The sequence below is a fragment of the Notamacropus eugenii genome, chromosome 4, assembly GCF_028372415.1.
Source record: "Notamacropus eugenii isolate mMacEug1 chromosome 4, mMacEug1.pri_v2, whole genome shotgun sequence".
In the NCBI taxonomy this organism is placed as follows: domain Eukaryota; kingdom Metazoa; phylum Chordata; class Mammalia; order Diprotodontia; family Macropodidae; genus Notamacropus; species Notamacropus eugenii.
The window spans coordinates 281472504-281496187 of record NC_092875.1 but is presented as its reverse complement, the minus strand read 5'-3'; the positions used below and the strand labels follow the sequence as shown (position 1 = coordinate 281496187).

Genomic DNA, 23684 nt, shown 5'->3' with positions numbered 1-23684 from the left:
AGACCATGCCATCAGAGAAATGATGACACGACTTGCAATTGACTTTGTTTTGAGTGAGGGAGGGCTGTGCAGGTCACCAGACTCACTTCTCCTCCACAGCCATCTGAATCCAGTGACTGGAGATGACCCAGGATGAGGCAATTGGGGTTAAGCGACTTGCCCAAGGTCACACAACTAGTGAGTGTCAAGTGTCTGAGGTGAGATTTGAACTCAGGTCCTCCTGACTCCTGCACTGGTGCTCTATCCACTGCACCACCTAGCTGCCAGCTCAGTTAGTACTGGTGATAATTATAGCATTTGTTTTGTTTTGCTTTGCTTTATTTTTCTGTGATGAAAAAGGACCCCTGAACCAAGGAAATCGTAATTCAGTGAAATGTGCCACATGTGAAAAATCCGAAGTTTAGTCTAACTCGTCATTCAGTCAATGCAAGTGTGCTTAACTGTGTTCTGTGTTTCTGCCCCACCCCAAACACTTTTCCATGTCATTTGGGTCCATGGTGCTAAGTGTTCGCAACTTGAATCCATGAGCACATAAGTGATTCTCTATGTGTCTCTCCCTTCTCCTCCTTTCCTTTGCTGTCTGCCTCACTTCACCACTTTCTAGTCCATCCCTAAAACACCAGCTTCTAGTACCTTCTCTGTGCCATTTGCCTCTGTATCCTCTATGCCTCATTAAAGTGTGATTACAGCCTCACTTCCCACTGCCATCATAGTCTTTCCCAGAAAGTACCTAAAGGACCAAGCATGTCTGCCCCATTTCATACTTTCATTAATTAATTACCATCATTCAAGGTAATAAATCAAAAGGGCAGCATTAGTGTCCATAGAACTATTCTAGAGAAATTGCAAAGAGGATTGTGATGCTTTGTCCTCACCTGATGGCATCCCTAAACTTTTAACTGGAGCAGAGGTTGGCTTATCGCCAGGATTTCTAGATCAGTCATTGATGTGGGGGATCACTAGTTTGTTTCTGTACTTTCTAGAATGGGAAGTGGTTGTGTTAGAAACTGAAAAAATATACCTATCTCTTTCTAAACACCACTCCTAGGCTTTTGAAGAGTATCTCCCCTTTAACACAGTTCCATCTGATAGGCTTCAACTCTCCCTCTAAACTGATTACAGGGAAGCAGCTGTGTTTTTTCCTTCTAAACAAAACAGGATCCTGTCAAAGAGACCAGAATCCAAAATATCTAAAGTGACCTTGCTGCCCCTTTCAGTGAGTCATTTACCAATAAAAACAAGAACTACAAAATCATCACTGAATTCTTGTTGCTGTCCCCTCTTCTCTTGGATAAATCACTACACATTTCTCCAATGTCACTATTTTCCTTAGGGGTATTTCTATCAAGCCATAAACCCACTGAGCAAAGATCATGCCCAATTTTATGTTCTGCACAACATCTAGTGAATTACTTGTGCTCAATAAGGATTATAACTATTGATATCTTTTTGATAAGGAATCCGAGCTTCACACTCAGTTAAAGTTGTCTTGCAGTGAAGTCTTCCAGGTATTTACTTACTGAAAGGAATCATAGAAGTGTTCTGCTTTATTTCAGGCAATACAAAACCATTTCTTCTGTATTTTACACACTGCTTACAAACTACAGCCCCCATGTCATCCATCCTATACCACTCTCCAGTGGAAAATTGCAAAAAGGATAAAGTTGAAGGGCTCTAAAGAAGAAAGCAGGAGCCATGTGACTTTTTTTGATTGGTTGGGGCTTTGAAAGAGTGATAATGAATTTAACAAAAAGCATAAATCTTTATTGTAGCCAGATAAAGAAAATGCCTAGATCAACCCCTGGAGTCCTAATGCGTGACAACATGAACAGTAAAGAAGTCATCTCTTGAAGAAGCTGCAATTCCTAATTATTCCTCAAGTGCACTGCTGAGCATTTTATATGGGTTTTGTCATCTGCAGTGAACAATGGACTGCTTGATTTCACATTCTTCAAGTCTCAGAAGTCTAATTAAAATGGAATATCCCAGCCTCTGTCCAAGTGACTATCCAATTCAGCTCCTGAAAGTAATATCCCATTGAGATCTTACATACTCATACTTTTCAGCTTAAAACTGTACCTACTTTGAATAATCTCTCAGGGGCCAAAGATAGTCCAGTAAAGAATCTCAAATTACCATTCTCTTTCCTATCTGACTAATAAAATCTTTGATGCCCTATGTCGCAAAATTGTAGAATGGGACAGAATTTTTTATAAACATATACTGTTCCTTTTCTTAGAGAAGGCTAATTAAGAGAACATGGAAGTAAGGCTACATGGTGATTGACAATTATAAAGAGCTATTTGCCTTTATGTCCATGTATGTGAGCATGTGTGACTGTGTATATACATTTAGTCAGACCTTATGCTCAATTATAAGAATGTTTAATATAAATTAAACAATAAAAATAAGAAAAATATTTATGTTCTCAACCACAACAAAGCTATACATCACTAAAAATATCAAATCATTTTCACTATAATAATATGCAATAATTTCTATAGTTTAACATGTAACGATAATATATATTTAAAACTATTTTAAAGTAAGATTCATTTATAACCCCCTACTAATAACAAATTACACAATATTAATCTCTTTAGCTGAATAAACTCATTGTTGTTATTTTCCCATCTATCATTCTCTTTTAACTTTAGAATTATTACATCTCAGGTGACATAATGGATGATAAGAGGATGGTGGTAAGTATCATAGTATGATCTGACTTTGAGCTAAAAGGAATGTCACATAACTACCTGAAGCGCAACTGCTTCACATTTTAAATAAGGTAACTGAAACTCGTATATGGAAAGGGATGGCCATGAGTTCCAAAACAGGGCATAAAGGGCCCAGGCTGACCTGAATTAAGCACCTCAATGGTAGGTTTTATAAAATAGCCTGAGGGAATGAATTATGGGGCATAAGTTGGTTTTATGCAGAATGTAATTTTAAAATATTGTCCATTGTCATTTAACAATCATTTACTTAATGCTTACTTTGTGTCAAGGACTAAAACCACAAAGAAAGGCAAAAAAAAAAAATCCTTGCCTTCAGGAAGCATACTTTCTTAACCGAGGAGACAAAATAAATGTAATAATGAAATCAAAGTGATGTTATTATATATGTAATCTGTACTTCAAAGTCCATTCACATGCTACTTTCCTCATTGGTGGAAATTAATTATTCAAGTCTTCATGCCTGCTAGGGTGGAATTTGAGAGCTTGAGAAAAGAGAGATCTTTGTCTCCTGGCTTGTAATTTCAAGAGTATTAACGCTGCTCTAGACTTTATTTGAGTCTAGACGCTAGGAAGAAACTGACATGTAGAGAATCCTGAAACTCCTATCATGTTCTTATCCCCAGACTACTATACTAGAGACTTTGAAAAATTTCCCCTTGAGTGAGATCTGGGATTTGGTTGAGCTCTTGGTTCAGTTACATCATGCCCTATAAGAGAGTTCATTCCCTCTTGGTATTGTCTGGTGTATCTTTCTCCTTTGTATACTTTCTGTTTTGCTATCAACTTACAGAAATGGATTTCTTTGCTATCCACTAGATGTATTTATTGTAGCACTGGCATTTGGTAGAATGGAAGTGAAGTCTTGGATATGTAGCTTGGGCTACTCAATTTCCATTAAGTTACTCCAGGAATGGACCCCTTTAATAAAAAAAAAAAATTGGGAGAGGAAGACCCTCAGGGTTCGTGAGTAAAAGGGTAAGTCACTATTTAGTACTTACATTCACTCTGTGCTAGGTAGGTGGGGACCTGTTGTATGTGAGCTCCAAAGTGAATGTGATTAAAGCTTGGTCTTTGAGCAAGAAATCTATCCAGTAAACCCAAAAGAAAGAAGTCAGCTTTGGGCCATGGAAGTGTACCTTTTCCTGGGTAGAGCATCCCAGGCAAGGATGGAAAGGAAAAGAGGAGAGAACAGAGGAGAAGAGAGGAGAGGAGAGGAGAGGGAATAGAAGAGAGGAGAAGAGATGCTACTCACAGGTTGTGTTTGTTCTTAGTTCTCAAAGAGGTCCATGATAACAAGATGATGACATGACTTGAAATTGACTTTGATTTGAGTGAGGGAGGACTGTGCAAGGTCACCAACCTCACTTTCTTCTCCAGAACTATTTGAGTTCAGTGGCCAGATATTCATCAGGATGACTGGAGATGGCCTAGGATTCAATATGATACTCAAAGAAGCCTATTTATTCATTGAATGGCCATATCTTAGTCAAAATGAGAATGTGATAGGACTTTAGCTTAAAATGGTCAGGGTTTCACATTGCATCCTGGGTCCTCTCTAGTGGTACTGATGAATATCTGGCTATTGGACCCAGATGGCTCTAGAGGAGAAATTGAGGCTGGTGACTTTGCATAGCCCTCCTTCACTCAAATCAAAGTCAACTGCAAGTCATGTCATCACCTTGATGCAATAGTCCTCTTCAAGAATAAAGAACACATGAAATTTCCATTAACAGATAGTGATCAAGAACACTACTTGATGTTCTAAAATTAAACTAAAAAATTATTTTTCTTCTGCTAAAAATATTTAAGAGAATAGATAGATATAGGCAGTAAATAGTATATCAATAGTGTAGATAGCAGGTAGTTAAAACTATAGGTTGCTACTCTTTCTATGAGAAGAGTAGAGTGGCCAGTCTCTGGCCTCAAACTCTTATTTTCCCTCCTAGCAGGAATCAGTCTCCCTTCTAGACTCTAGAAAATATCTATTCTTGCCTCCTTGTGAGCCACATCTAGACAGACAGATGTAAACACACATAACTTACATGGGCACAAAACACAGCATATCCACACATATTTTACTTGTACAAATTATGTATATGCAGTTGTTCAATTTTACATTAAATGTCAAGATGATAAATTATAATCAAATTATCACTTGATAAAGAATACTGCTAAGCACATTGTTTCTGGGTTGGACCTCACTCAGGCCCATCCTCTGATAATTGAGGTTCAACACTGGAACAAAATGAGACACAGTCAGGTGCCATTTAACACTTAACAGAAGGAAATTTGCTTGGCCAAAGTAGAAGGATCTTCCACTAAGATAACATTTAGGAAATCTCAAGTTGAGTCAGCTAAGCAGTTCCCTTTGCCTGAGTTGCCAATCATTATCCACCAGCTGAATGTCACAAAGCTCATGGAGTTCCCTCCCACTGGATATTTAGAGGAGCCTTTCGTCCCCTGAGTTAATTAAGTCCCTGGGATGGTCTCAGTACCTTTTAAGGAAAAAGTGAGCTAACTTGTTTATGGGATCAGGGTTTAGGATATTGTTCCTATAAAAACAGATACTTTTCTCAGATTTTCATTACTTTCAGGACAGTCCAAATTTCTTCCAAAAGTCCTTTCCCCACATGCACTTTGCTCATGCTTTCCTTCTAAAATTACTTTCCATTTACACTGTACGCATCTTGCATATAAATCGTCATTTGCATGTTATCTCTTGAAGGTAGTAACCACTTTTTTCCTCCTTTCTTTGAATCACTAGTACTTATCATAGTGCCTGGTTTAACAGGAAGTGCTTAATAAATACTTTTTGATTGACTGATTTTCTAACTAGACTTCCAGGTGCCAAATACTGCACTTTAGCATTCAATCTAAAAAATATAAGGACTAGTATTGTATAATTGTGGCAGCTAGGTGGTGCAGTGGATAGAATATCAGCCCTGGAGGCAGGAAGACATCTTCCTGTGTGATCCTGGGCAAGTCACTTAATACTGTTTGCTTCAGTTTCCCCATCTGTAAAATAAGCTGGACAAGGAAATGGCAAACTACTCCAAGTTCTTTGTAAAGAAAACCCCAAATGGGGTCTCAAAGAGTCAGACATGACTGAAATGACTGAATAGCAACCAAAGATGGTATAACTGGGAAATAAAATCTTCCAATTAATGTCTCATCAGCAAAAATCCTTTAATATTATTTTTACTTGGTGCAATGTATTGATATTTGAATGATACTTGTGACGTAACAGAAATAAAAATTACATCTATATTTTTAAATTTACTTGAAACTCAACAGAAAATTTATTAAGGAGGTTCTCTTCTTCTTTCTTCCATGGGATGAATAATCTTAGCTTCATACTGAAATTCAGTTTTTCTCCTGTGAGATGCCCAAGTGACATGTTGGATTATTTTTAAATGTTTCCTCACTTTTTAATTTCCGTTGTATATATCTTCAAAGAAGATTCATGAGTATTTTGACTTAAAATAAGAACTGTGACTTGCTGTTAAGATTTGTGTTCTCCCACACTCCTTCTTCCCTTCCAGAGTTTACTTATTCGTTTGTTTCTTGAGTAAGCCTTATCCCCCTCCTTTCTAATCCTGTCACCATAGTTATTGGATTTGGGCTCCTTCAAGGTGTAGATGCTCATTGAGAACAAGGATTTTGGTCAAACTTGAGTTTCAAAGACCACAGTTTAGTTTTGTTTTAAAGATAAGATTTGTAAAGTAGAGGCAACACTAACATTAGAAAAAAAACAATAGTTGTATGGACATAACATAGGAAAATTTGTTGATAATATACTGGTTTATTTGATTGTAACTTTCCTCCCAAGTTCTATAACCACATTCAGGGAAAGTAATTATCATCAGCTTTATAACATTTGGGGTGCAAAACAATATATTAGGAAGCAATAGGTGTTTGGTGCTCCTATGAACCAATCTGTCCCCACACTGGGATAATGATTAAACACAAAGTGAGTATCAAACAACAAGACTGAGGCACCTGCTACAGCACTTCAAACGAGCTAAACTGTTCAAATTCTGCCAGTCACTAATCAAGAAATGTTGTGGATCTTCTAATGTAAAATGCACAAATTAGAATTCCCAGAGCAGTACTAAAGAGCCAAGTAGCCTGTGCAAAGACTTGATCATTTCAAATGTAAAGATAGATGTTTCATGCCTTCTCAACCCCAATTAATGTAACTAACAAGATGCTCTACAGCCTTTATATCTTTATCAGGTGAAACCTTGATTGATTCAACAGAAGTGTCTAGGAATTGTTCACACTTGTTTTAAAGCTCTAATTGGTTCTAGTAACTCAATCAAAAACTTATTTGAATATCTTATTAGTTACATTAATGAGATCTAGGATATAAAATTCTTCTATTAAGTAAGTAACATGTAACAAGAGACTAAGAGAAATATCAAAAGGGAAAATGAACAATAAAAATTTATGCATATTTCTTTACATTCTTGAAGAGTATTATTGTAAACAGCACCCTACAGTGCTACAATGCTCATTTAAATGCATCACTGTGGCTTATACATTATAAATAGAAGGAAGAAATATGACAAATAATTAGACCTGAGTTTCCTCTTTTGACTGACCCCACCCAAAGTAAATTTATGCAAATGCCAGCAACTATAAATTAACCTAAATGCAAACCATCTCTGCATGTGGAAAGAAGTGATGGTTTAAAACAAATATATTTATGCTGAAGCCTCCCAGTGGAGGAAACTATCATCCAAGGAATTGTACTTTCAATTCTGAATTCGTGATTTGAGAAGCCTTTAGATCTGGAAAAATAATATAAGAATCCATCTCCCTGGGACCCAGAAGTGTTTGAAGAGTTGTGGTGCATTTCAGTTGGTGTCATATGGGGCTCTCTCTCCCTGGGATGGAACACTGAACTAATCCATCATGAATCCATTTACTGTAAAACGGGTCTATGACAGCTCCTTAGTCTGAGCAGCCCCATCACACTAAAACCTCTACTTGACAGAAATATTGACTCAATTAAGGCAGAAACTTGGTGAGAAAGGAGGGAGAGTTTTCCCTCCCTTACAAAGAGTACTCAGGCTTAATCTAAAAAAAGAATTGCAAAGTGCTATAGCTGAAAAAGAAGGGAAAGACCAGCTCCTGAAAGGTTCTCAAAAACTGATGGCACTGTTTCATGATACCGCAATAATAGTAAAGACGGTGTTGGTCAGAGGGAGAAATTTTAACCAGATAGTACAAAGACTGAGCATGTCATTTTTAATTATCAATTCACATTTAAGAAGCATTTATAAGGTACAATATAAAATTGAAAAGTACTATGATTTTCCTCCTGAATGTAAGCATTAAAACAATTTTCTAGACAGTAAGATTCTCATGATACAGATAAGCAACACTTGAAGAACATTTTAATTAGGAGAATAAATTCTAACCACTGATTAAGGACAATATATAAGTGAGTAAACATGACAACCCTTGACACAGAAAGACCAAATAGTGCTGTGGAAATAGTCCTCAACTAGATGGGAAAATATCTGGATTCTGATCACTGCTCTGTCACTTCAACTCTTAGTTTTCTTATCTATAAAATGAAGAGGTTAGAGTAGTTGATTTCCCCTCTGCTTCTAATATTCTACAACTTCTTTTCAAAACATGATCTAATTGCTGCTTTTCTTAGGTGCATGATGACAAAGAAAAAGACCTTCACACAGAAATTAAGCATACATTAGAGAGCACATGCTAAATGGAAACCCGCATGACATCAATATGTGCAAGGTCTCATATCCTTTGTAATATTCATAAACCACTTTGACTATCTGCCCACCTACAAAAGAGCATTCCCAGGATCTGGGTCAGGAGTTTCTGAAAAAGTTGACTGAAATTCACATCTTCATGCCAAGGTGGAAAAGGTGTTAAAAATAAAGGGGATCGGGGCGGAGCCAAGATGGCGAAGTAGAAAGACGCACATACACATAGCTCCAAACCCACAAAACACAGAACGGCAGAGGGGACTAACCCAGGGCGAATTCTGCACCCAGAGACCACGGAATATTGGAGCGAGGGAGATTTCTGTTCCGGAGAGACCTGCAAACCTCTCGTGGGGGTCCTTCGCGCCGTGGACTGGGCGCCGGGGCGAGAAGCAGAGAGCAGCCCTACCGCGGCAGCGACAACGTGGGAAGAAGATCCGAGAGGGCTGCGAGACGGGATCTCCAGCGGCCACGCGGGTCCCCCCACCCACAGAGGGACCTGCAAACCTCTTGCAAAAGGTCCCTCGCGCTGCAGACGTGGAGCCCAGCCCGGACCTGTGGCGGCGGCCACGGCTCTGAGAGGCACAGTCCTAAGAGGGCTCCAGAGGCGGGATCTTCAACAGCTGCACAGGCCCCCCCACCAACAGGTGACTGATGGGGGTAGGTGAGAGAGTCTCTTTGGCAGGTTGAGAGGGGAGTGAGGTGCCCCCATAGCTCGGGGCCCCCCCCCCCGGGAGGTGGGGACTGAGAGGCGGCTGCGGACGGCGGATCCCCAAGCGGGCGGGAGCCTGGATCCATTGTGGAAGGTCTGTGCATAAACCGCCTGAGGGAACTGAGCCAGAGAGGCGGCCCTGCCCCTGACCACCTGAACTTAATTTAACACTGAATAACAGCCCTGCCCCCGCCAAAAGCCCTAAGGCGGGAAGCAGCATTTGAATCTCAGTCCTCCCAAACGCTGGCTGGGAGGAGTAGGAGGTGAGGTGGGTGTGAGGAGAACATTCAGAGTTCAGGCCACTAGGTGGAGAATATGCCAAGAAAAGGGAAAAGAAATAAAACTATTGAAGGGTACTTTATCGCAGAGAAAAAAACACTTCCTCCCCTCCTTTCTGATGGGGAGGAACAATACTTGCCATCAGGCAAAGACACAGAAATCGAGGATTCTGTGTCCCAGCACACCCAATGGGCTCGGGCCATGGAAGAGCTCAAGAGGAATTTTGAAAATCAAGTCAGAGAGGTGGAGGAAAGACTGGAAAGGGAAATGAGAGGGATGAGGGAGAAGCATGAAAAACAGATCAGCTCCCTGCTAAAGGAGAACCAAAAAAATCTTGAAGAAATTGGCACCCTGAGAACTAGCCTAACTCAGCTGGCAAGGGAGGTGCAAGGGGCCAATGAGGAGAAGAATGCTTTCAAAAGCAGAATTAACCAAATGGAAAAGGAGATTCAAAAGCTTACTGAAGAAAATAGATCTCTCAAATCTGGAATGGTACAGATGGAAGCTTTGGACTTTTCGAGAAAGACAGATATCTCAGAACATACCGCGCAGATTCGAAAAATGGAAGATAAGGTGAAATATCTTATTGGAAAAACAACTGACCTGGAAAATAGAATCAGGAGAGACAATGTAAAAATTCTGGGACTACCTGAAAACCATGATCAAAAGAAGAGCCTAGACATCATCTTCCATGAAATTATCAAGGAAAACTGCCCTGAGATTCTAGAACCAGAAGGCAAAATAAATATTCAAGGAATCCGCAGAACACCGCATGAAAGAGATCCAAAAAGAGAAACTCCTAGGAGCATTGTGGCCAAATTCCAGAATTCCCAGGTGAAAGAGAAAATATTGCAAGCAGCTAGAAAGAAACAATTCAAGTATTGTGGAAATACAATCAGGATAGTACAAGATCTGGCACCTTCTACATTGAGGGACAGAAGGGAATGGAATAGGATATTCCAGAAGTCAAAGGAAATAGGACTGAAGCCAAGAATCACCTACCCAGCAAAACTGAGTATAATACTTCAGGAAAAAAAATGGTCTTTCAATGAAATAGAAGACTTTCAAATTTTCCTGATGAAAAGACCAGAACTGGAAAGAAAATTTGACTTTCTAACACAAGAATGAAGAGAACCATGAAAAGGCGAACAGCAAAGAGAAATCATAAGGGACTTACTAAAGTTCAACTGTTTACATTCCTACATGGAAAGACAATATTTATAACTCTTGAAACATTTCAGTATCTGGGCACTGGGTGGGAGTACACACACACACACACACACACATGCACACACGCACACATACATAGAGACAGAGTGCACAGAGTGAATTGAAGAGGATGGGATCACATACTAAAAAAAAAAAAATTAAATCAATCAGTGAGAGAGAAATATTGGGAGGAGAAAGGGAGAAGTTATATGAGGCAAATTATCTCTTATAAAAGAGGCAAGCAAAAGACTTATTAGTGGTGGGATAAAGAGGGGAGGCAAGAGAAAAACATGAGGTCTACTCTCATCACAATCCACTAAAGGAAAGAATATAATGCACACTCATTTTGATAGGAAAACCTATCTCATAATACAGGAGAGTGGGGGACAGGGGCACAAGTAGGATGGGGGGGAGGATAGAGGGGAGGGCATGGGGAGGAGAATGCTATACGAGGTCGACACTCATGGGGAGGGAAAGGACCATAAGAAAATAGAAGTAATGGGGGACAGGACAGGATGGAGGGAAATATAGTTAGTCCTATACAACACAACTAGTATGGAAATCATTTGCAAAACTAAACAGATATGGCCTATATTGAACTGCCTGTCTTCCAAGGGGAAGGGGTAGAGAGGGAGGGAGCCAAAGAAGTTGGAACTCAAAGTGTTAGGACCAAATGTAATGTTATTACCACCGGGTAACAAGAAATACAGGTTAAGGGGTCAAGAAAGCTATCCGGCCCTACAGGACAAAAGAGAAGACGGAGACAAGGGCAGGGAGGGAGGATAGAGGAGAGAGAAGATAGGTCACAGGGGCAATTAGAAAGCTTGGATCTGGGGGGGGGGAGGGGAAAAAAGGGGAGAAAATTTGTAACCCAAAAATGTGTGAAAATAAATGTTAAAAGTTTAATAAAAAAATAAAAAATAATAATAAAAAAATAAAGGGGATCTAAATTTTTAGGGATGGCCGTAATGTAGCAAATATAGACAAGACAAACTACAGCAAGCACTGAAAGTACTAACATACTGTATGGCACTCTTTCTCATAGATATAGTATTGCATAGGACCCTAAGGACTGATACTTGTGCTTGTGTTTGAGGGATATTTGAAGAGGGTCCAAAGGAATATTACCAAATCAGGAAATTTGGAGCATTAGAACTAGAAGGATAAAACATACTCATATAGACCTAAATCATAGATTTAGAGTTGGGAGGGGTCTTAAGATCTTAAGGATCATTTTAACTAACCTCTTCATTTTACAGTTAAGGAAACTGAGGTCCAGAGGAGTGAAATTAAGTGAACACATATTTATGGAGTGATCACTGTATGCTAGACTCTATGCCACACTTTAGGAACACAAAGAAAAGCAAACAGCACTAACAAGCCCTACTCTCAAGGATCTCACAGTCTAATAGAGGAGAGGATGCAAACAACTATCCACAGACAAGCTATATAAGAGATAAATTGGAAAAAAATCTCAGAAGTTACCAAGTGGTCTTTCATGGGCCCTCCGAGTGCCATAACGAGTTACTTGCAAAGCAAGTTCGGTCAATCAAATAACCAATAAATATTTATTAAACACCCACTATATGTAAGACACCGTGCTAGTTACCATGGAGACTGCAAAGTGTATGGTTTCAGACTTTAGGATACTTATACTTTAGCAGTGGAAACAAGACCTAAACACATGAAAAATAACATAATAAATTTAACATTTAGTAATGGTTTAAGATAAAATAGAAGATGCATACAAAACAGGAAGTATATAATCAATTACCAGCTGAGTTATGTGGATCATAAAGTCTTTGTCTCTAAGGTGACCTTTCATTTACTCTATATGGATCTTCTTTTCCACCAATTTATGCATGCGGTATCTCTTCCATTAGAATGTACAGCTCTTTGTATTCCCAGAACTTAGCGCAGTGCTTGGCACATAGTAAGTACTTCTTAAGTTCTTATTGATTGATTGATACGAGTTGTTCTAGGAACTCAAGGAATAAAGTGTCATTTTTAGATGAAATCAGGAGAGATTTTATAGACATTTAATTTTTGTTTACGCTATTATCTCCAGTACATGACCACCAGGATTGGGAGTTGGAATAAAATAAATAGCTTTCTTCATAAACCAGTAATTATATTTTCTTAGCCACTAAAAATTATGCCATTTCCAAAGTGAAAACTAGCCTGATGTCCTATTCAGTTCTAGGGCCCATTCGTTGTCTATCTGCAGTGTTTTGTCCAAGATATAGATATTGGTGGATCACCCTCATGGATTGTCAATCCAACTGCATTTCATAGTATGGACAACAGGCAGTCTTCACCTATTTGCTATTTTCTTGTATGGATACACTGTACATTTAAAAATTATTGTTATAGAAATATTTCTAGGTCTCAATTTGGAATTATACAATAAAAGGGGGAAAGGAAGGAAGGACAGGAGGGAAGGAAGGAGGGACAAAAGGAGTGAAGGAAGCATTTATTAAGTATATATGATGTGCCAGGACCTGTGCTACACATTTTACAGATATCAATTCATTTGATCATCACAACAACCCTGGGAGGTGGGTGCTGTTATCATCTCTATTTTTCAGTTTAGAAAACTTAGTCAAACAGAGGCTAAGTGACTTGACCAGTCACACAAGTCAGAAGTTTCTGATGCCTCAATTCAACTTGTCCTCCTAGTTCCCAGTCCAGTGATATATCCACTACACTACCTAGCTGCCACATATCGAAATTGACCATCTGTCCTTTTACCAAGCAATCTTAGTATTGGGCACCTATTCCAAAGAAGTCAAAGATAAGTATGGTTTGCATGTTTGAGATTGTTGATATTTCTCCCAAAAACCTTAATTCTGGCTTTGACTTCATCCAGCCTGGCATTTTGCAGAATGTTCTCTGCAGATAACTTAACAATGAAAGTGACAACATACAGCTTTATTGTATTCCTTTCCCAATTTTAAACCAATCAATTGCTCTGTGTTCAATTCTGTTTCTTCTTGACTATCACATAAGTTCCTCAGGAGACAAGTAAGAGTGTCTTGTACTCTCATCTCTTTGAGGATTTGCCACATTTTGTTGTGATCCAAACAGTCAAAGGTTTTAATGTAGTCAATGAAGCAGAAGTAGATTTGTGTGTGTGTGTGTTTGTGTGTGTGTGTGTGTGTGTGTGTGTGTGTGCTTTCTGCAACTCTCTTGCTTTCTCCATAATCCAGCAAATGTTGAGAATTTGGTCTCCAGTTTCTCTCTTCAAAAATCATCCTGTACGTCTGGTAATTCTCAGTTCATATAATGCTAAAGCCTAGCTCACAGAATCTTAAGTATAACCTTGGTGGCATGTGAAATGAATACAATTGTTCCTTAATTTGAACATTCTTTGGCATTACCCTTCTTTAGGATTGGAATGTAAACTGATCTTTTCCAATCCAGTGGCCACTGCTAAGTTTTCCAAGTTTGTTGGCTTCTTGAGTGCAGCACTTTAACAACATCATCTTTTCAGGATTTTAAATTGTCCAGTAGGAATTCTGTCACTTCCACTAACCTTATTGTTGGCAATGCTTTCTAAGGCCCACTTGACTTCATCCTCCAGGATATCTGGGTTTAGATCAATAACCATTCCATCATGGTTATCAGTGATGTTAAGGTTTTTCTTGCATAGTTTTTCCATATATTCTTGCCACTTTTTCTTACTCTCTTCTATTTCTGTTAAATTCTTATCATTTTTGGTTTTCCTCTTACCCATTTTTATATGAAATATTCCCTTGATATCTTCAATTTTCTTGAAGAAATCTAATCTTTCCAACTCTATAGTTTTTTTTCTTTTCATTTCTTTGCACTGCTCATTTAAGAAAACTTCATTATCTCTTCTTGCTATTTTCTGGAATTCTGCATCCAATTGAGTATATCTTTTCCTTACTTCTTTACCTTTTGCTTTCTTTCTTTCCTCAGTTATTTCTAAAGCCTCAAAAGTCATTTAATTTTCTTCCTTGTTTTTCCTTTGGAATATTTTTGTTAACTCCTGTACATCATTATGATCTTCTGTCCATAGCTCTTTGGTCTCTCTATTAGATCTAATCCCTTAAATCTACTTATGACTTCCATTTCATATTCATAGGGGATGTTATATATGATCTGATGGTTTTCCCTAATTTCTTCAGTTTAAGTCTGAATTTTGCAAAGATAAACTCATGATCTGAACCACAGTCAGCTCCAGGTCTTGTTTTACCTGACTGTATAGAGCTTCTCCACCTTTGGCTATAAGTATACAATTAGTCTGATTTTAATATTGACTATCTGGTGATATCCATCTGGAGAGTAGCCTTTTGGGCTATTGAAAAGGATATTTGCTATGACCAATGAGTTGTCTTGATAAAAAGCTATTCGTCTCTGCCTTGCTTCACTTTGTATTCCAAAGCCAAAGTTGCTGGTTATTCAAATTATCTTTTGGTTTCCTACTTTAGCATTCCAATCCCCTATGATAAACGTGACATCATTTTTTTTTGGTATTATTTCTAGAGAATGTTATACATCTTCATAGAACTAACCAAGTTTGACCTCTTTGGTATCAGTGGTTGGAGCATAGACTTGTATTACTATTATGTTGAATGGTTTGCCTTGGATTTCAACAGAAATCATTATATCATTTTTTAGATTATACCCAAGTAAACACAGATGTTTCTGCTTAGGAAGGAAAGGGATGGTCTAAAACAATTGATATGGACCAACCAGCCTGAGAAGACATACACAGAAGAAAGAGGCAAGGGAGTATGACCAAGAAAAAACAGAAAAGATTGGCTAAATCCTAGAAGGGAAGTATGTCAGGATTACTTAAGTTAAAAGTTAATTGTGGATGGTAAAGATGGGAAAGAGGCGTGAAATCCTGCTGTAGGTTTTAGGTATCAGAGTTGGGCCAAAGAAATTATAACACTTAAAGCTAATAGATCACACTAGACTGTTAATTTACGTAATTAGGGTGTGTCTATACTACCTAAAAGAGCATCACCCAGATAGAAGACACTAGGGGTCCTGCTTCTAAGAGACAGAAACATATTAGACATTTTGCATTAGACTATCATTGGGCAGGGAGTAAATTTTTCCATTGGTTGTATAACCAAAGGCTGGCTCAAGCTATGCCATGGACCATGTGGTCCTGAGAAGTAAAATGGAGCTTTGGAGCATTTTCTTAATTTGTGCTTTTCATTTCTAAGTGCTAGGAATGAAGACTCGAATCTGGGACTGAGCCATGTAAATCCAGGAATCCAGGAATCCAGGCCAGGTGACCTGAGGATCAAGGGTCAAGGGAAACTCACTGAATGGGGATTTAGACTTGAACTTGATGGGCTTTATGCAATGAATTAAGTTGTGATCCTAATCCCCTCTTCCTACCAGTTACTGAGGTGGTATAGAGAGATTATGCTACCCAAACTTTGGAGGAAACGTTTACATGTTTATTCTTGCTTTATCTTTGGATTAAATGTTCTTTTGCAATAAATAGCTAATCTAATATTAAGCTGTGAAATGGAATTGAGGTACTTTAAATTATTAAAGCCATTAAAAACTGGAAGAACTTCCCAAACCTCTCAGAATACTGAAGAACCTAATGGGGAGAAGGAGGATGTAACAGGGTAGGCTTCAGTCAGTGGGACCTTAGTTAAACCATGTTATATTTCAGGCCCTCCCCTTTTATCATATGATGTCACCTGTTGTGAGTGAGTTGTGAGTTCTTCACTCTAGGACGTGAATTCAGGCAAAGGATCATTCAAATCACGCCTAGGCAATTTCAAAGACATGAAGAGTTCCAGTTATGCAGCCAATTCCAAAAGACTTCTCCCAGACATGTTGTAAAAATGAAGAATGTCTCCAATTTTGTGCCACTTTTTCTGTCTCTTGAAAACAGGTCCCTTAGTATCCTGCATGAGTGATGCTCTTTTAGGTGGCCTGGGAATATACCAAATTTCCTTTCCATTTAGATAAAGTAGTGTCTGTCACATTTCTCTAGTTAATATATTCAATGGTTGATTGTTGTCCTTCATTCTTGAAGATGACCAAAATGATGTCACTATGGTAAAGACAAGTTTTAATGTGGCCAACTGGGGCTGATCAGACCAATATGAGTTCAGAATACCCTACCACAGGTTAGGCACAAACAGTCCATATGAACATTTGGAGTGGATATTCTAAATTTGCACACCCTGAATTTCTTTTGAGCTGTTTGAATTCTGCTTTGCTCATAGAGCATGGCAACTTCTCTGATGTGGGCACGCCATACTGAGTGGTCCTGTGCCAGTCTTCCCCATGTCACATAATCAATTCCAAAGTTCTTGAGAGACACCTCAAAAGTATCCCTATATCGCTTCTTCTGACCACCATGTGAACTCTTGCCCTGTGTGAGTTCTCCTTAAAATAGACTTTTTGGCAAGTGTACATTTTGCATTTGAACAACATGGCCAGCCCATCGGAGTTGCGCTCTCTGAAGCAAACTTTGAAAGCTTGGCAGTTAAACTCGAATAAGGATCTCAGTGTTCTTATTCTTATTCTCTTATTCAAATGGAAGTGATTCAGTTTCCTGGCATGGTGCTGGTAGACTGTCCAGCTTTCACAGGCATATGGTTCCTTGTATGGGTGGTGTGGAACTGGCTGGTGGAGCACCTGTGTTTTCTTGGTGTTAATTGTTAGGCCAAAATTAGCACAAGCAGCAGAGAATTGATCCACACTTTATTGCATCTCAACTTCAGAGACTACATGGAGTGTACAATCATCTGCAAACAGAAAACCATGCACCAACAGTCCCTCCACTTTGGTCCTGGCTTGTAACCTTTTCAAGTTGAAGAATTTACCATCAGTGCAGTAGCTGACCTTGATACCATGTTCATCCTCACTGAAAGCATTTGACAACATGGCTGAAAACATCATGCTAAAAAAGATAGTATTTTATATAATATAAATATATGTATGACATAATATAATGCTTATATTCAATAAGCATTTATTCAGTACCCCAAAAGGAAATAAGCTCTTCCTTCAAGAAGGTTATGTTCTCCTGTGAGATACAACATTTACAGATAGGTAAAAGCAAATAATTTGACAAGAGAGAAAGCAATACACAGGAAAGTCCACATGAAACTTAGTTGAACTTTTAAGGAAGGTAAGGATTTTGAGAAGCAGAGCTGAGGGGGAAATACTTTTCAGGCATTCAGGTAAGTATTAGAGAGACAGAAATGCAAAAAGAGCTAGCAGGTTCATTTGACTGAAAATGAGAGAGAAGGAATTAAGGGAATAATAAAGAAATGTGTGATTTTTGCAGCCATCATGGGTCAACACAAATACATCAATGAGTTCTGTTGGGAAACTGCCAAGTATGTATCAAGCACTCTACAGTGATCAATCACGATAGGAAAACTATGTATTTTATACCTTTATAGTTATACTATAACACTGGAGATAGACAAGCACATGAGATACAAGGAAAGGGAAGGCCCACAGAGAGCTCAAAGTCATGAAACAATTACAGTGTGTCATAAGCAAATCATTTTACCTTCTATGGCCAAGGGTATGAGGTGCCTATGTATGGTGGGAGGAGGGTTATGGGAAGCTATCCTTTATCAATACACATATCAGATGAGGATAAGCTGAAATAAGGATGTTTAACCTGGAGAAGAGAAAATTTAGAAGATTTCTAAGTACTTAGACCTGAAGGGACCATAGTGATCACCTAGTATATGGTCTACCTCTCATTTTGCAGATGAAAAAACACCAGATGGTGTTAATTTATTAATTGCTTTTATTGCCCCAGGTCACTCAGATAGCAGAGCTAGAATTAAAACCCACGTGCTATGATTTTAAATCAAGTGTTCTTTCCCCTATAAATTCTGTCAATGATGGCAATGAAATTATGGTAATTTGCAATTATTAAATTTGACCTCAGCCACTTACTAGCTGTGTGAATCTGGGAAGTCATTTGATCCTGTTTGCTTCAGTTTTCCCCTTTGTAAAATAGTCTGGAGAATGAAATGCAAACCACTCTAGTATCTTTGCCAAGAAAAAGCCAAATGGGGTCATGAAGAGTCAGACACAACTGAAAGAGGACTAAACAAGAATAATTAAAGACGGCAGAATTAGACACAGTGAGGCAAGACTTTGGTTCATTATGATAAAAAACTTTCTAGCTTTTTGTTTTTGTGTTTGTCCTTCATTCTCAAAGAGGACCATGACATCAAGATGATGACAAGACTTGCAGCTGACTTTGATTTGATTGAGGGAGGGCTGTGCAAGGTCACCATCTTCTGAGCCATCTAGGTCCAGTGGCCTGATATTCATCAGGCGGACTGGAGACAGGTCAGGATACAATGTGAGATCCTGGCCCTTTCAGGCTAAGGTCTTATCACATTCTCACTTTGAGTGAGATATAACCATTCAATGAATAGGCTTCTTTAAGTTACTCAAGGGATGGCCCCTTTAATAAAAAATCAAACTGGGAAGAGAAGACTTACTCTCATCAGATTTGGCTCAAAGAGGGAGTAATATAATTGGTTAGGGATGGAAATCTAACTTATCCTATAGGAAGTAGGAGGGGAAAGAGAAAAGAAAAGGGGAGGAGTGGATAGAAGGGAGGGAAGAAGTATTAAGGGAAAAGTAAAAGAAAAGAGAAGGGGCTAATAGAAGGGAGAGCAGACTGAGGGAGGCAGTGGTCAAAAGCAAAACTCTAGTGAGGAGGGAAATGGAGAAAGGAGAAAGAAAAACATAAACAGGGGGTAAATAGGATGGAGAGAGACACAGTTAGTAATCATTATTGTGAATGGGAATGGCTTAAACTCTCACATAAAACAAAGGCAGATAGCAGAGTGGATTAAAAACCAAAATCCTATATTATGTTGTTTACAAGAAACACATCTGAAGCAGAGGGCAATACAAATAATAAAGTTAAAAAGCTGGAGAAAAATATATTTTGCTTCAACTCAAGTGAAAAAAAGCAAAGGTATCATTGCTGATCTCAGAAAAAAAAAGCAAAAAATAGATTCAACTAAAAGATGTAAAGAAGAAAATCCTATCTTGCTAAAAGGTACTATAGACAATGAAGTAATATCATTACTAAATATATATACACCAAGTGGTATAGCATCTAGATTCTTGGAAATTAAGGGAGTTCTAGGAAGAAACAGAAAACAAAACTATACTAGTGAGGGACCTCAACCTCCCTTCTCAGAACTAGATAAATCTAACCACAAAATAAAAAGGAAAAAAGTAAAGGATATGAATAGAATTTTAGAAAAGTTTAATATGGAGAAAATTGAATGGGAAGAGAAAGAAATACCTTTTTCTCAGTGATATATGGCACCTACACAAAATTGACCACCTATTAGGGCATTAAAAACCCCACAATCTAATACAGAATGGCAGAAATATTAAATGCATGCTTTTCAGATCATGATGCAATAAAAATTACATGTAATAAAGGGTCATGAAAAGATAGAAAAAAATTAATTGGGAGCTAAAAAATCTAATCCTAAAGAATGAGTGAGTCAAACATCAAATTATAGAAATAATCACTAACCTTATTCAAGAAAATGACAATAATGAGACAACATAGCAAAACTAATGGGATGCAGCAAAAGTGGTTCTTAGGGCAATTTTTATATATCTAAATGTTTACATGAATAAAATAAAGAAAGAAAAGATCAATGAATTGGGCATGCAAGTAAAAAAGCAAAACAAGAACAAATTAGTAATCCCCAATTAAATACCAAATTAGAAATTCTGAAAACCAAAGGAGAGATTAATAAAATTTAAATTAAGAAACAAATAATAATCAAAATAAAACTAAAAGCTGCTTTTATTAAAAAAAAACAATAAAATAGATAAACCTTTGGTTAATTTGATAAAAAAAATAAAAGAAAGAATAAAACCAAATTATCAGCATTAAAAAGGAAAAGAACAAATTTACCACCAATAAAAAGGAAATCAAAACAATAATTAAGAACTATTTTGCTCAACTACATGCCAATAAATTTGAGAAACTCAGTGAAATGGATGCATATTTATAAAAATATAAATTGCCCAGATTAATTGAAGAAGAAATAAAATACTTAAGTGACCTTATTTCAGACAAAGAAATTGAACAGATCATCAAAGAACTCCCTAAGAAAAAATCTTCAGGGAAAGATGGATTTATGAGTGAATTCTATCAAACATTTAAGGAACAATTAATTTGAGTTCTATTTGGGAAAATAGGCAAAGAAGGAGTCCTACCAGATTCTTTTTATGATATGAATAGTGTGCTGATATCTAAACTGGGAAGTGCCAAAAAAAGAGAAAGAAAATTATAGACCAATTTGCCTAATAAATATAGATGCAAAATTATTTTTTAAATAAAATAATAGCAAGGAAATATCAGCAACTTATTTTGACTATCACCTATATATCTACACTATGACCAGGTAGAATTTATACCAGGAATGCAGGGCTCTTTCAATATTAGGAAAACTATCAGTTTAATTGACTATGTCAACAACAAAACTAACAGAAATCACATGATTATCTCAATAGATGCAGAAAAAGCTTTTGACAAAATACAACACCCATTCCTATTAAAAACACTAGAAAACGTAAGAATAAATGGAGTCTTCCTTAAAATGATAGATAACATCTATGTAAATCCATCAACAAGCATCATATATAATAGGGATAAGCTAGAAGCATTTCCAATAAGACCAGTGGTGAAGCAAGGATGTCCATTATCATCACTGTTATTCAATATTGTACTAAAAATGTTAGCTTTAGCAATAAGAGAAGAAAAAGAAATCAATGAAATTCGAATAGGCAAAGAAGAAAATTATCACTCTTTGCAGATGATATGATGGTATACTTACAGAATCCTAGAGTATCAAAAATAAATTACTTGAAATAACAAGCAACTTTAGCAAAGTTGCAGGATATAAAATAAACCCATATAAGTCATGAGCATTTCTACATATTACTAAGAAAGTCCAACAACAAGAGATAGAAAGAGAAATTCCATTTAAAGTTACTGTAGTTATAAAATATTTGGGAGTCTACCTGCTAAAACAAACTCAGGAACTATGTGAACACAATTATAAAACACTTGTCATGCAAATAAAGTCATCTAAATAATTGGGGAAAATGTCAGTTGATCATGGGTAGGTCTAGTTAATATAATAAAAGTGACAATTCTACCCAAATTAATTTACTTATTCAGTGCCTCACCAATAAAATTACAAAAAATATACTTTATAGAGCTAGGAAAAAACTATAACAAAATTCACCTGGAATAACAAGATTTCTGTAATACCAAGGGAATTAATGCAAAGAAATGCAAGGGAAGATGACCTATGTGCACCAGATCTTAAACTGTATTATAAAGCAGCAATCATAAAAATCACTTGGAACTGGCTAAGAAATAGAGTGGTGGATCAGTGGAATAGATTAGGAATACAAGACACAATAACCAATTACTATACTGATCTACTATTTTGATAAATTCAAAGACTCTAGCCTCTGAGAAAAAAACTCATTATTTAACAAAAACTGCTTGGAAAACTTGAAAATAGTATGGCAGAAAGTAGGCATAGACCAACATCTTACACCCTAAAGCAAAATAAAGTCAAAGTTTAGATTTAGATTTTAATGATTTAGATACGAAGGCTGATTATAAGCAAAGTAGGAGAACAAGGAATAGTTTACCTGTCAAATCTATGGAAAAGGAAAGAATTCATGACCAAACAAGAGAGAGAACATTATGAAATGTAAAATAGATGATTTTGATTACATGAAATTGAAAAGGTTTTGCACAAACAAAACCAATGCAACCAAGATCAGAAAGGAGGGAGCAAAACATGGAAAACAATTTCTACAGCCAGTATTTCTGATAAAGTCGAATTTATAAAAATGCAAGTCATTCCCCACTTGATAAATGGTCAAAGGATATAAACAGGCAGTTTTTAGAGGAAGAAATTAAAGCTGTATATAGTCATATAAAAATGCTCTAAATCACTATTGATTAGAGAAATGCAAATCAAAACAGCTCTGAGACACCACACCACCCCTATCAGACTAACATGACAAAAGAGGAAAATTATAAATGCTGGAGAAGATGTGGGAAAATTGGAACACTAATGCATTGTTGGTGAAGCTGTGAATTGATCCAACCATTCTGGAGAGCAATTTGAAACTATGTTCAAAGAGCTATAAAATTGTGCATACCCTTTGATCCAGCAGTACCACTTCTACGTCTGTGTCCCAAAGAGATCATAAAAATTGGAAAAGGATGCACATGTACAAAAATTTTTATTAGCAGCTCTTTATTTTGGTGGCAAAGAATTGGCTAAATAAGTTGTGGTATATGAATGTAATGGAATAATATTGTGCTATAAGAATGTAATCAGATATTATTGTGCTGTAAGAAATGATAAGCAGGCAGACTTCAGAAAAACCTGCAAAGAAGTGATACTGAGTAAAATGGACAGAACCAGAACACTGTACATAGTAACAACCACATACATTGTACAATGACTGACTTTGATATACTCAGCTCTTCTTAGCAATGCAAGGATTTAAAACAACTCCAAAATACTCATGATGGAAAATTCTATCCATATCCAGAGAAAGAACTTTGGAGTCTAAATGTAGATGGAAACATACTATTTGCTCTCCTTTCGTTTTGTTATTTTGTTTTGTTTCTTTTTTCTTATCATTTCTCCCATTCATTCTAATTCTTTTTTATATCAAGACTAATGTAAAAATATGTTTAATATGACTGTATAAATAGAGCCTATATCAGATTGCCATCTTGGGGAGAGGGAAGAAAAGGGACGGGGGAAATTTAAAACTCAAATTTTATAGAAGTGAATGTTGAAAACTAAAGCTAAATAAACTAATCATTTTTAGGTGGAATCATCTGCCTCAATAAGCAATAAGTTCTTTACCACTAGAGATTTTCAATCACAGGTAAATGACCACTTCATAAGGATTCCTTTAGGTAGGTATTGGTTCACCTAA

The 23684-nt window shown here is 37.2% G+C and overlaps 1 protein-coding gene across 1 annotated transcript in view; it reads right to left on the bottom strand.

Moving 5' to 3' along the window:
* NKAIN3 (sodium/potassium transporting ATPase interacting 3) overlaps positions 1–23684 on the bottom strand; it is an 838213-nt gene that overhangs the window by 759748 nt on the left and 54781 nt on the right. The gene's annotated exons all lie outside the window — the stretch shown is intronic.